This window comes from Anolis carolinensis, chromosome 5 (assembly GCF_035594765.1).
Source record: "Anolis carolinensis isolate JA03-04 chromosome 5, rAnoCar3.1.pri, whole genome shotgun sequence".
Lineage (NCBI taxonomy): Eukaryota > Metazoa > Chordata > Lepidosauria > Squamata > Dactyloidae > Anolis > Anolis carolinensis.
In genome coordinates this window covers 18,883,263-18,895,272 of record NC_085845.1, presented here as the reverse complement: position 1 = coordinate 18,895,272, position 12,010 = coordinate 18,883,263, and the positions used below count along the sequence as shown (strand labels likewise).

The window sequence follows — 12,010 nt, the reverse complement described above, 5'->3', positions numbered from 1 at the left end:
GCAAGAATGGGTCGAAATTTATTTTTTCTTTTTCTTTTTAATCCTTTGGTTCTGGTGACGGGTCAAGAAGACATAATTCTGTTCCAGCCAGTAAAATTCTAACTAGGTGGCAAACTTGATCACATTCTGTCTAACATTCTAAACTAGACATCTTCTGGTTGCTTTACCCACATCCACTTTACAAATCAAATAGAGAAATGTCATGTTACAGATATCTCAGCACTGCAGACTAGCTGAATAGAATTTTTTTTTTATCTAAGCTTGGATTTAACATGGGCTTCTCTCTGTCTTCTTTCCACTAGAATGCCTCAATATTTCTAAATCACTGAAAAAGAGGAAGAAACTAGATGTGATAAGGGTCAACGTTGTCCGATGTTAGGATCTTAAAATCAGTTTTCAGCCTCACAAACAAAAGGACAACAGCAATTGCTCTTCACAACAGCAATTTTATTAACTTCCTCAAGGCTTTTCATTGACATAAAAGAAATGAACAGCTGAGTGTTTTGCAAACGTTATTGATTTTCACCTTCAAAGCAACTCTGAGATGTTGGATGCTACTATTTATTCCCAGTTTACAGATGAAAACCAGGATTTGCTTATAGGACAGACATAAGAAAATAGAGAAGGAGAAAGTTCAAAGAGCCAGAAGTCAAAGTAGGGGTCATTGTGCAGGTCATTTAAGTCCCTTGACAGCCTAAAGACTTTATTCCTATTATCTGCAATACTAATGTAGTCAGAGACCTTTGAAATTCATTCTCAGCATGCATTACTTAGCACCTTCCCTTGCTGTTGGAACAGGAAGTCTGTCCAAGTGAATTGTCAAAGATCACACCATAAGTGGGTGGCAGAAACAAGGAAGAGTCAAATCTTTGAGTTCCCTTCTCACAAGTGAATGCCTTTGTTAAAAAAGTGTTATTTCTTTTTTTAATCTCTCCAAGAATCTCTAGGTCCTCCAGCAGAAATTGACCATAGAATCACTTCAAAGTGTTCTCTCTAGAAATCTGTAGGTCCTCCAGCACAAGTCAATGGTCAATCCTAAGCTAAAGGACCTAGAGATTCCTCAAGAGACCATATTAATCAAATCTGTGAATAATAATATTCTTAGGCCACATCTACACTGCAATATAATGCAGTTTGAAACTGCAAGAGGAATGGCATAAAAGAAAAAAATTATTCACTGTTCCTGAATGTTACATCTACGCCGATCTTGGATTATTAAAAAATAAATCTTCCAGAATCCCCCAGCTGTTTTACTACTGCATCATTACAACATTGTTAGTACTAAACATATTTTGCTTTAGAACCATGGTTAGTATAAGGATTTTTGCAGTTGTAATGTGGCACCATAGACCTAAAAAAGGCAAAGTAGAATGGGGTAAGGCTATTACTTACCCTTGAAAACAAATTATTGGCCCCTTGTAGTTTCTGAATCTATGTTTGAATGTACTCCCAGTGTTGGCTCTCTTTCTCATTTTCTTGGCAGATCATTCCGTGAATGAATTTTTCTCAAGGTCAAGGAACATATGAGGATAGTGAACATAAATATGTGATTTTTTTCCAATTTTCAGCCAGCTCATTATTTTTAATCATGCTGATTTAGCGCACCTTTAGATAGACTTCACACACGTACCCTCTAAAAAAATGGAGGGCCTGCAAAGTATTCAACATGCATCAGACTCTATACAGAATTAACAAAAGTTAATTCAGTTTTTGTCTGAGCAGTAATGGAAATATTTCTGTCTACTTCAGGATAGTTCCAGAATTGTGTAGCTGCTTATGGAAAGAGTTGAAAATAGAATATAGTCTTCCTTATTCATTGAATTTACAAAACCCCATTATAGCCTTGAGTACATATTCTCGCTAAAATGTGCTTTTTAAAGGTCAATTAACACCCCAAGAAGCCTCAGGGACTACAATTTGTTATTTAAAGGTTATTTTCCACTCACCCTTAAATGTGGAGCCTCTGATGGCCTAGGAGATAAAAGCCTTGTGACTTGAAGGTTGGGTTGCTGACCTGAAGGCTGCCAGGTTTGAATCCCACCCGGGGAGAGCGCAGATGAGCTCCCTCTATCAGCTCCAGCTCCATGCGGGGACATGAGAGAAGCCTCCCACAAGGATGGTAAAAACATCAAATCATTCAGGTGTCCCCTCGGCAATGTCCTTGCAGACGGCCAATTCTCTCACTCCAGAAGCAACTCCAGTTGCTCCTGACACGAAAAAAACAAAAAACCCTTAAATGTAATCTTCCCAGGTTTTACTTTAGCTATAGCCCCTGTTTCCACCTTTCTTGGTTATCGCCATTGGAGTCTGGAGCTTAGACCTTGACTCTAGGACCTCCTCAGACAGGCTAAATTGCCCGTCCTACAATAGTCCTACTCTACTTGTGCCACAGATTCCTCTGGCTCCCATCCCACAATGTCAAACTACTTCCAGCAGGACTCTGTGGCAAAAGTAGAGTAGAAACATCATACGCTACCACCACAGCAACACAGGAGGTTTCCCATGTTGCAGGCCTGGGCTGTGGCGCAGGCGGGAGAGCAAGCCAGCTGCAATTAACTGCAATGAATCACTCTGACCACGAGGTCATGAGTTCGAGGCCCACTCGGAGCCTATGTTTATTTGTCTTTGTTCTATGTTAAAAGGCATTGAATGTTTATATATTTGTGTTATGTGATCCGCCCTGAGTCCCCTTCTGGGTGAGAAGGGCGGAATATAAATGCTGCAAATAAATAAATAAATAGCTAACAACGACAGGAAGCTGGGCGGCAGACGCTTCTCCCATGGAATGGAGTAAAGGAGAAGCCGGGCGATGCAGGGCATAAAACATGGAAGGGTGCAGATTTAAAACACAGCACTGTCAGATATGCTTTTCCTCCAAATGTTTCAGCTGTTGTTCCTCCAGAAGAAGGTTTCAGCGCCCTGGGTGGGGGCTGTGGAGGATCTGCTTGTAGAGAAGTAGTTTTGAGGAAAGGAAGTGGGCAAAACTATGGTTCAACAGTACCCTTTCTATTTGCTTGCCTCCAGTAAATCTGGACTGTAAGATGGGTGGGTGGCAGATCTGGATCTATAGATAGATTGCTGGGTGATTTACAGTAGATTGACAATACATCCTTCCTGTTTTTCACCAATCACTGTAACAATGTGGCTCCTTTTCCTAAATTATACTGATGGAACAAAGCAGGCTTGGGGAAAATAATGATGAATAGATCTACTTTTAGTACTCTGTGTCCTAGGAATAAATGTACAGGACCAGGACAGGCAACTATTAACCAGCTCCCAAAGACCTTGGAGAATCACACGTATTGTTGAATCCACACTTGCAAAACAGACAGACAGACACAGACAGATAGATAGAAAGACAGAATCCTAAAATGCTGTATTTTCTGCTTCTTTTACATTTATATCATCACAATTTTTCCAGTGAGCTTAGCAGTGCCTTGAGACAATGATTTCTGAAGCATTTTGACCCATATCTCTCCTTCCAAGCAATCAAATTTCATCCTAGGGACAGATTTCACAGCTCTTCTGTGTTACTCCATAATGTTCCTTCAAATTGCATGTCGACTTATGGTAACCACAGCAATTTCATTGAGTTTTCTTCGGCAAGGAATACTCAGAGATGGTTTTGCCAGTTTTTCTTCTGAAGTATAGCATTCAAGATTTGGCATTCATTCCAGGGCTGACCCCTTACCTTCCAAGCTCAGACAGGATCAGATGCCTTTAGGATATATCATATGGCCACCTTATAAGTGAGAGATACGTTCCTGAAATTATAGTAGAAACAGGACATTGTGACAATAGCAAACCCTATTGAAATGAACAACTTCCATGAAAAGTTATCTTAGAGTTATCCTGAAGGATCTAGAAAATTCCTAAAGATTTGCTATGTCCTCCAGTATGACTTTTGTAACATCTGGTGGAAGCATACCACAGAATGGCCCAGAGGATCAAAGCAAGAGTAAGGCAGCCTCCAGGAGATCCCATCTCTGGTTGTAATCCTCAGTCAGAGCAAATACCAAGTCATGGTGCCTTCTCTTCTAACCATACATACAGTCATTCTTATCTTGGTGTCTGTCTAAAGTAGGTCATTATGTGCTGCTTCCATCACACATATATAAAGAGAAGTGAATAAAAGCTTTTCTTCACAGCCACCTCCCTGCACACACTTATTCTTCACTTAAGTTGCATGGAATCTAAAAATACAAATTTTCTTAAAGGAAATGCTTCCCTTCTATGTAAATCTTTTTCACTGGCCGTTAATTGAATAGAATGTAGTTATCCAACCTTTGTTATCAATTGTCTCATAGTTTGCTATGGAAAGAAGACAGGAAGCTATTAGCATCATTTTCTGAAGTTTAAACATTAATTATAATGTACTTAAGGGGAACTGAAAGAGAGAAATATGGAAAGCTATTGAAGCAGTTCAAATTTATAAATAAATTTAAGGCCAGATCTAAATCTAGTGTCGTCTACAGTCAGCCCATTGAATCATTTATTGAGTACTTTACTCAAGGCTTCCATAAATCCCCCTGAACAAACATCTCGGAGTCTCTCAACCAATATTTGGCCTATATGTTAACATTTATTTTGAGGGACTACAATGCCCCAAAGTCACACCCAGCTATAGTTCCGGTTGGCCATATTGGAAGGGAACTGAGGTCCACCAAAAAAAACTTTCACATGTTATTTTATGCTACTACTTCACAGAAAAGTACAAACAGCATATTGTTGTTGTTTTAAAAGGAGGAAATAATTTGCAGAGAATCTAGAGTGTCCATTGCCACTGTCATATAACAGTCACAGTGGGAACACAGCAAAAGTGTGAAAAGACAGGAAACCATGGATGGAGGTGGGCAGTAAATGAAAGGAGTGAAATGTTCTTGTTTTGTTTCACTTCAGGTCAATAATTGTGCTTTGTGTCCACTGCAAGTTCTGTGATGAACAAAGCCAATCTCTTAATTTCTGCAAAATGTCAAAATGCCTTTCCCAAATCTTTGGGGAAAGATTTCAGTAGCTGTTTCAGAGGCTTTTATGGGCAGAGCTGTATATACACTATGAGTTATGGAGCTGCATAGAAGAACTGCAAAATGTGTCCCTATGATGGAATTACAATTGCTTGGAATACCCACACCAGTTTCTGGGATCCTGGTCCCTTTTGCTTAACATCGATCTGATTTATTTTAATAACAGAATTTTGTTCCTTCTCCCTTCTTTAGCATTAGAAACATAATGATGTTGATGGGTATCAAGAGAGGCTTATTTTGATCTGAATCCTGCAGACCAACAATTGCAATGCAATAATCTGGCACCAGGAGCCCCCGGTGGCACAGTGGGCTAAACCGCTGAGCTGCTGAACATGCTGGCCGAAAGGTTGGCGGTTCGAATCTGGGGAGCGGGGTGAGCCCCAACTTCTGCTGACCTAGCAGTTTGAAAACATGCAAATGTGAGTAGATCAATAGCTATCGCTCCGACGGGAAGGTAATGGCACTCTATGCAGTAATGCCGGCCACATGGCCTTGGAGGTGTCTACAAACAATGCCAGCTCTTCGGCTTAGAAATGGAGATGAGCACCAACCCCCAGAGTCAGACGTTACTAGACTTAATGTCAAGGGAAAAATCTTTACCTTAATCTGGCACCAATACATTTAATGCAGAATTTCACTTTGGGACAGTGTAGCCACCTTTTCATTGGGAGGATTCAAGTGATGGATGGCTGACCATAATTAAGCTAGATTTCAGGTAAGCAGATCAAGCAATTTAAATAGATTCCATGATTTGATCAGTAAGCAATGCTCTTGTATATCAGCTCAGAACTGAGTGCACAAGAGCAAGAATTGTTTTGCCTAAGTCATTCTTCTGTCACTTTGTCAAAGTATTGTTTAATTCCGCAACTGTGTGTACTTGGAAGCCGTTTCTCCTTTCCTTTCACCTTGGGAAGAGGAATAAATCTGTTTGTATTGTTGAGTAACAGACTTTGGTCTTGGCAAGAACTTATATGCACCATTCAAAAGGAAGCAATATACTTCATTCTGCAACTCTGACAAATAACAAGAGACATTTTTTAAAAAGTTGTACGTCTGTATGTGGTTTCATACAGATTGAGGCATTTGAAAGTGGAAAGTGGTGTTACTGAGTGTTTTCAAGTTGTTTCCTGTGCTGTTTTGTTACTTTCTGGCTGGCTGCCAGAATTAGAAGCAAAGCCAGATAAAAAATTCCAGCTGAGCAGCTTTTCCTGTTGTCCTAGCAGCACAATATGTTATCAGTTTGAATGCTGTCTTCTCTTTTGAGATATGTCAGACTGTTGTGTCCATGGATTCTCCCTTTTTTGTGTGTTGTTAATTATTTTTTTTGTCCTGTGATAAATTACAGCATAAAGGTTCTTTTAACTAAAGTATGCAACATATGAAATGTTTAAAAGATTGATAAGATCTATAAGTTTGGCTAATAAAATGGAAGGCCATAAGGCCACTGTGCACTCAGTTCTGAGCTGACATACAAGAGCATTGCATACTGATCTCATAGATTTGAGCCATAGCAATTAAAGAGGTGTGAAACTACCTTAATTCAACAGTGCAGATGCCCCCTTAGGGGTCTTCTGCACAATATTAAAACCCAGGAGGAAGTGAGTTAAAATAACCCGCTCCCTCCTGGGTCTGAGTCCACAACCCCATGCTTTCCCTCAGCAAGTAGCTAGATGTGGAAGCAGTCCCCACAGGGCTTTCACCTCTAAAGACCCAAACCTTAGCTTAAGGTTTGGGTCTTTAGAGGTGTTTAATTAATGCAGAGTAAACCAGGAAAACCCAATTTACTCTGCATTCATCTGGGCACTTCTGGTAAAAAACAAGACAGGTCACGTGTTTTGGGCCTTTTTGGAAGGGCCTTTAGTCTGTGAAAGCTTATGCTACCAACTTATTATTAAAAAGGTAAAGGTTTCCCCTGACATTAAGTCCAGTCGTGTCCGACTCTGGGGGTTGGTGCTCATCTCCATTTCTAAGCTGAAGAGCCGGCGTTATCCGTAGACACCTCCAAGGTCATGTGGCCGACATGACTACATGGAACGCCGTTACCTTCCCACCTATTGATCTACTCACATTTGCATGTTTTCAAACTGCTAGGTTGGCAGAAGCTGGAGCTAACAGCGGGCGCTCACTCCGCTCCCTGGGTTTGAACCCGGGACCTTTCGGTCTGCAAGTTCAGCAGCTCAGTGCTTTAACGCACTGAGCCACCGGAGGCTCCAACTTATTATTATGCTTATTTATATCCTGCTTTTTCTCTCCACAATGAAACTCAAAGCCTCTTTCTTTTTATTAATCTCTATAGTGCTACAAGAGCTTTTTACATGCTGATATTTTGAACTAACGTGGCTATATCTTTGGAATCATAGTGTTATAATTGTAAAACATGAAATGGCTCAGTGTAGATATATTTATTTATTTATTTATTTACAGTATTTATATTCCACCCTTCTCACCCTGAAGGGGACTCAGGGCAGATTACAATGAACACATATATGGCAAACATTCAATGCCAACAGACAAACAACATACAGTATAGACAGACACAGAGGCATTTAACATTTTTCCAGCTTCACGATTCTGGCCACAGGGGGAGCTGTTGCTTCACCGTCCACTAGTGGCTGTACTTCCTCATTCCTTTCCTCGTGTTTTGCTGGCAGTTTTATGGTGTTGTTAATTAGTTAAATTAGCCTCCCGCATAAAGCGTACCTAAATTTCCCTACTTGACAGATGCAACTGTCTTTCGGGGCTGCATAGGTCAACAGCAAGCCGAGTTATTTAATGGTCGGGGGCTTAACCCGGCCCGGGCTTTGAACTCATGACCTCTCGGTCAGTAGTGATTTATTGCAGCTGATTACTAGCCAGCTGCGCCCCAGAAAATTTATCACTGAAACTTAAAAACACCTGCAAATGGGAATGGGATGAATCAGAGAGGCGCTCCCACCCTGAAATAGTGAAAAAACAGCAGGACAAAAACCATTCAAAACCAAATAGAAATGACTTCTATTTGCCCAGAATGTCACTTCATGCCTGCTGGCTCAGGATTCTGAAACGAGTAGTTTAAAAAAGTAATATTTCCAAGCTTTTGTTATAAGGGAGCAGAGATTGTAGCTCCCAGTTCATGTAGCTAACCATGTAGAAAATTCAGTTGACTTCCTCCAAGCCTCTCAAGCAAGTCTGCCCACACTTTGGTAGCAAGGTGCTGGTTTTTTATTTCCTGTTTCAGGTTTATATACTCGTAACTGCTTTTACAATACATTCTGTTTGGGACTTCAAGCCCCAGACATTTTTATGTTGTAGAGCAACTGGGATTTAGGAAGTAAATCATTACCGTACTTCGTTCTGCCAACTATAAAGGGTTTTATGCTTTACCCCTGGGTGAAAAATGAAATTGTCCATGATTGAGGGTAAAGTTGGTTCAACAAATAGCACTTTTTGAACCAGTGTTTTAGAAATTGCCCATTGATTTGCTAATAGGCGTCCTACCTAGCCATTCTTTCAAAGCAGGAGGGCAGGACTTCAAGTTTTATTTGTGTGTTTAGGAAGCTAAGACTTGCTAATAAAAGCTGTGCTTTAATCCACATGTGCTAGAGGCATTGTTTGTAAGAAACTATCAATCTATTGTTTCAAACTCTATGAATTTTCACCTTGTCATTCTTCTGGGAGAAGAATTTTGTATTTTAGATTTTGTATTTTACCTATTTATGGACCTTCCTGGTCCAGTGTTCTACAGTCTTACAGTTTTGCTTGTCACGCTTATTTTCTCATATTGTTTTGTTTTTTAAATGATGATGATGGCAATGAAGAAGGCAATGGTGATTGTATCAAACCATGTTCTGTCAATGGCTGTTCAGAGAATTGTGTGGGTAAGCTACGTCCTGAACACTAAACGTTTCAAGTCCTATGCTATAATATTTTCTACACCACACCAACTCATTTTCTAGGGTTAGAGGACCTAGTGGGAGCTAAAGGTGTGAGTTCCTATGTTTTGGTAAAAATGTGAGATGAATCATTTACTCCCGCAGTGGACCATTGGTGTTTAATCTATGTCCTAAATGTGCTCAGAATTGGTCCAGTGGGGTCTGGGCTGCTCAAAGAAGCCTAATAAGTCCTGACCAGGCTTCAATGATGGACAGCCCATAGAATGAGAGAATCCGATAGAATCTGAGAGGAAATCACAAGCTCATTACTAACCTCAAAATAGCCAAAGTTTGGTCCTACTTTGAGATAATGCTGGATATGGTCTGAACAAAAAAATTGACTAAAGCATCGTAACTACATAACACTGAAACAAATACCACAATAATGGTTGACCTATATTGATTCGATCTCAGGCTAGGACTAGGGAGACCCAGTTCAGATCTTTAATCAGAAGCGATGCCCACTAGGGACTTCATCACATGGAGTTCCAGAAATCGGGGGAAAGCCATGGGAAACCATGGACAGCATTCCATTTCATCTCCTTACCCTCGTGGGTCATGGGCTACCATCCCACAATTTTCCCCCACTGTCCCCAGCTTCCCTCCATGCTGTTCCCAGCTTTTTCTATGAGGAATCGGGCAGTCACCCAATTCCTCAGGGCTCCATCTCTGCTTGCTATCATCACACTGCTGGCATGGAGCCCTGCCAGAAGGAGCCCTGCATCATTTGATAGGCTCCGGTGGAGTCCGTCCCAGCAGCATGCTGACAGCACGCAGAGATTGAGAAAACTCCCCATCTGATGAGTTTATATGTGACCTTGGGCCAGTAATTGTCTCTAACTATACACTTCCAGGGCACTTATAAAATATAAGTGAAAAGTAGGACCAGATATGTTACCTGGAAGTTCCTTGAAGGAAAGGTAGGATATATATGTCATTAATGATGATGATGATGGTATTGACAGTAATACCGTATGACCCCCATATCCACATAGGATATGGTCTAAGACAAACACCAACGCTCCCATGGATACATGAAACCATAGGCAACAATGAATCCTATATTTTTACTATACTTGGGTGGGAAATGTACCATAAATTAACACATAAATTAACACAAACATTTCAGGGGGAATATTTCTGGAGCATGGATAAGTGAAGTTCTGCTGCCCTGGAGGCTAGGACGCGGAACAATGGCTTCAAACTACAGGAAAGAAGATCCCACCTGAACATTAGGAAGAACTTCCTCACTGTGAGAGCTGTTCAGCACTGCAACTCTCTGCCCAGAGTGTGGTTGAGGCTCCTTCTTTGGGGGCTTTTAAGCAGAGGCTGGATTGGGGTGCTCTGTCGGGGGTGCTTTGAATGTCATCTTCCTGCTTCTTGGCAGGGGGCTGGACTGGATGGCCCATGAGGTCTCTTCCAACTCTATGATTCTATGAAATGTTGGGTATCAAGTCCATGGAGAAGGAGACCAATAATAATAGAAAGTAGTAGTAGTATAATTATATAAATAATTGCAATAATAATAGAAAGAATTGTATGTGTGTGTGTGTGTGTGTGTGAGGAGTGACTTGAGAAACTGCAAGTCACTTCTGGTGTGAGAGAATTGGCCATCTACAAAGATGTTGCCCAAGGGACGCCCAGATATTTTACCATCCTTGTGGGAAGCTTCTCTTATGCATGGGGAGCTGGAGCTGACAGAGGCACTCTCCTCAGATTCGAACCAGCAAACCTCAGGTTTGAAACCCAACCTTTAGGTCAGCAGTCCTGCTGGCACAATTGTTTAACCCACCGTGTCACCGCGGGCTCCTACATTATAATTATATAACAATAATTAATTGCAGTTATAACAATCACAAAGTAATAGCAGCATTAAGAATAAACAGCACTATATCTCTGTCTTTTAAGATGTTCTACTCTTGGAATGGCTGTGTGTCTCTGTATTTCTTGCTGACTGAAATAATTGATTTAAATTGCCTTGATTGTTAAATCTATCCACTCAGATTTACCAGAAAGCTCGTCTTAACATTTTGTGTTCTTTTTTTCTCAGCAAGAGTGCACCTAGGATGACCCTGAATTTCTTAGTATTAGAAAATTAATGCTGCTCAAAGCTTTTGGGGGTGAGGGTTAAAGCAATCATGGCATTTGCTGCCAATAGTTCATATCTCTGCTAAGAGTGAATTTTGATGAAACACACAGTGAGTGTGTGGAGAGATGAAATGGGTGGAGGGTGAGCAATATCCCAGCCACGAAGACACTGGGGAGTAGAGCATGCTAACAAGCAGAATCTTGCTTTTGAACACTGTAAAAATAGATTGTGTAAGAAGTTACATATTAAATAAAGTGTTATATTCTTAAATTAAACATATTTGCTACTTGGCTTTCAGTGAATTATTTCTTCCCTGCACAGTATTTGTAAAGAATTACAAGATCTTTCAAGGCATCCAAGATTCTTTCTCATTCCTTCTCTCTCCAACTTTAAAATTAAGGGAAGCCATCATAGTATCCCTGAGGTTCTGCTCCTCCCAAATTTAATTTCTTTAAGTTTTAAAGGGAATAATAGATTCTTAAAATATAATCACAGGGTTATCATTTACATTAATGTAAGCTTCACCATATGTCAAAAATATGCTTAGGAATGTCTTTGGACCACTGAATAATGGATCTTTCCAACCAAAGATTAAGAACCTTCCTGCTACCGTGTTTCCCCGAAAATAAGACAGTGTCTTATATTAATTTTTGCTGCCAAAGATGTGCAAGGTCTTATTTTCAGGGGATATCTTATTTTTCCATGAAGAAGAATTCACTATTATTGTTGAAATAAAATGAACATTTATTATATACTGTGCAGTAGTAGTAGTCATAATCAGACAAGCTGTGAATCCTATCAAGAATTTCTTGTTACTACCATTATTTCCATGTACAACAATCTATGGTATGTACATTTACCAATCCTGCATGCTCTGGTGTTCTGTTTGGCGAGCATGCTTCCAAACAAAAACTTTGCTAGGTCTTACTTTCGGGGGAGGCCTTATATTTAGCAATCCAGCAAAACCTCTACTAGGTCTTATTTTC

At 40.3% G+C, this 12,010-nt stretch overlaps 1 protein-coding gene across 3 annotated transcripts in view; it reads left to right on the top strand.

The window, feature by feature from the left end:
• Window positions 1-12,010, top strand: part of gprin3 (GPRIN family member 3) — a 48,667-nt gene that overhangs the window by 25,808 nt on the left and 10,849 nt on the right. The window lies entirely within an intron of this gene.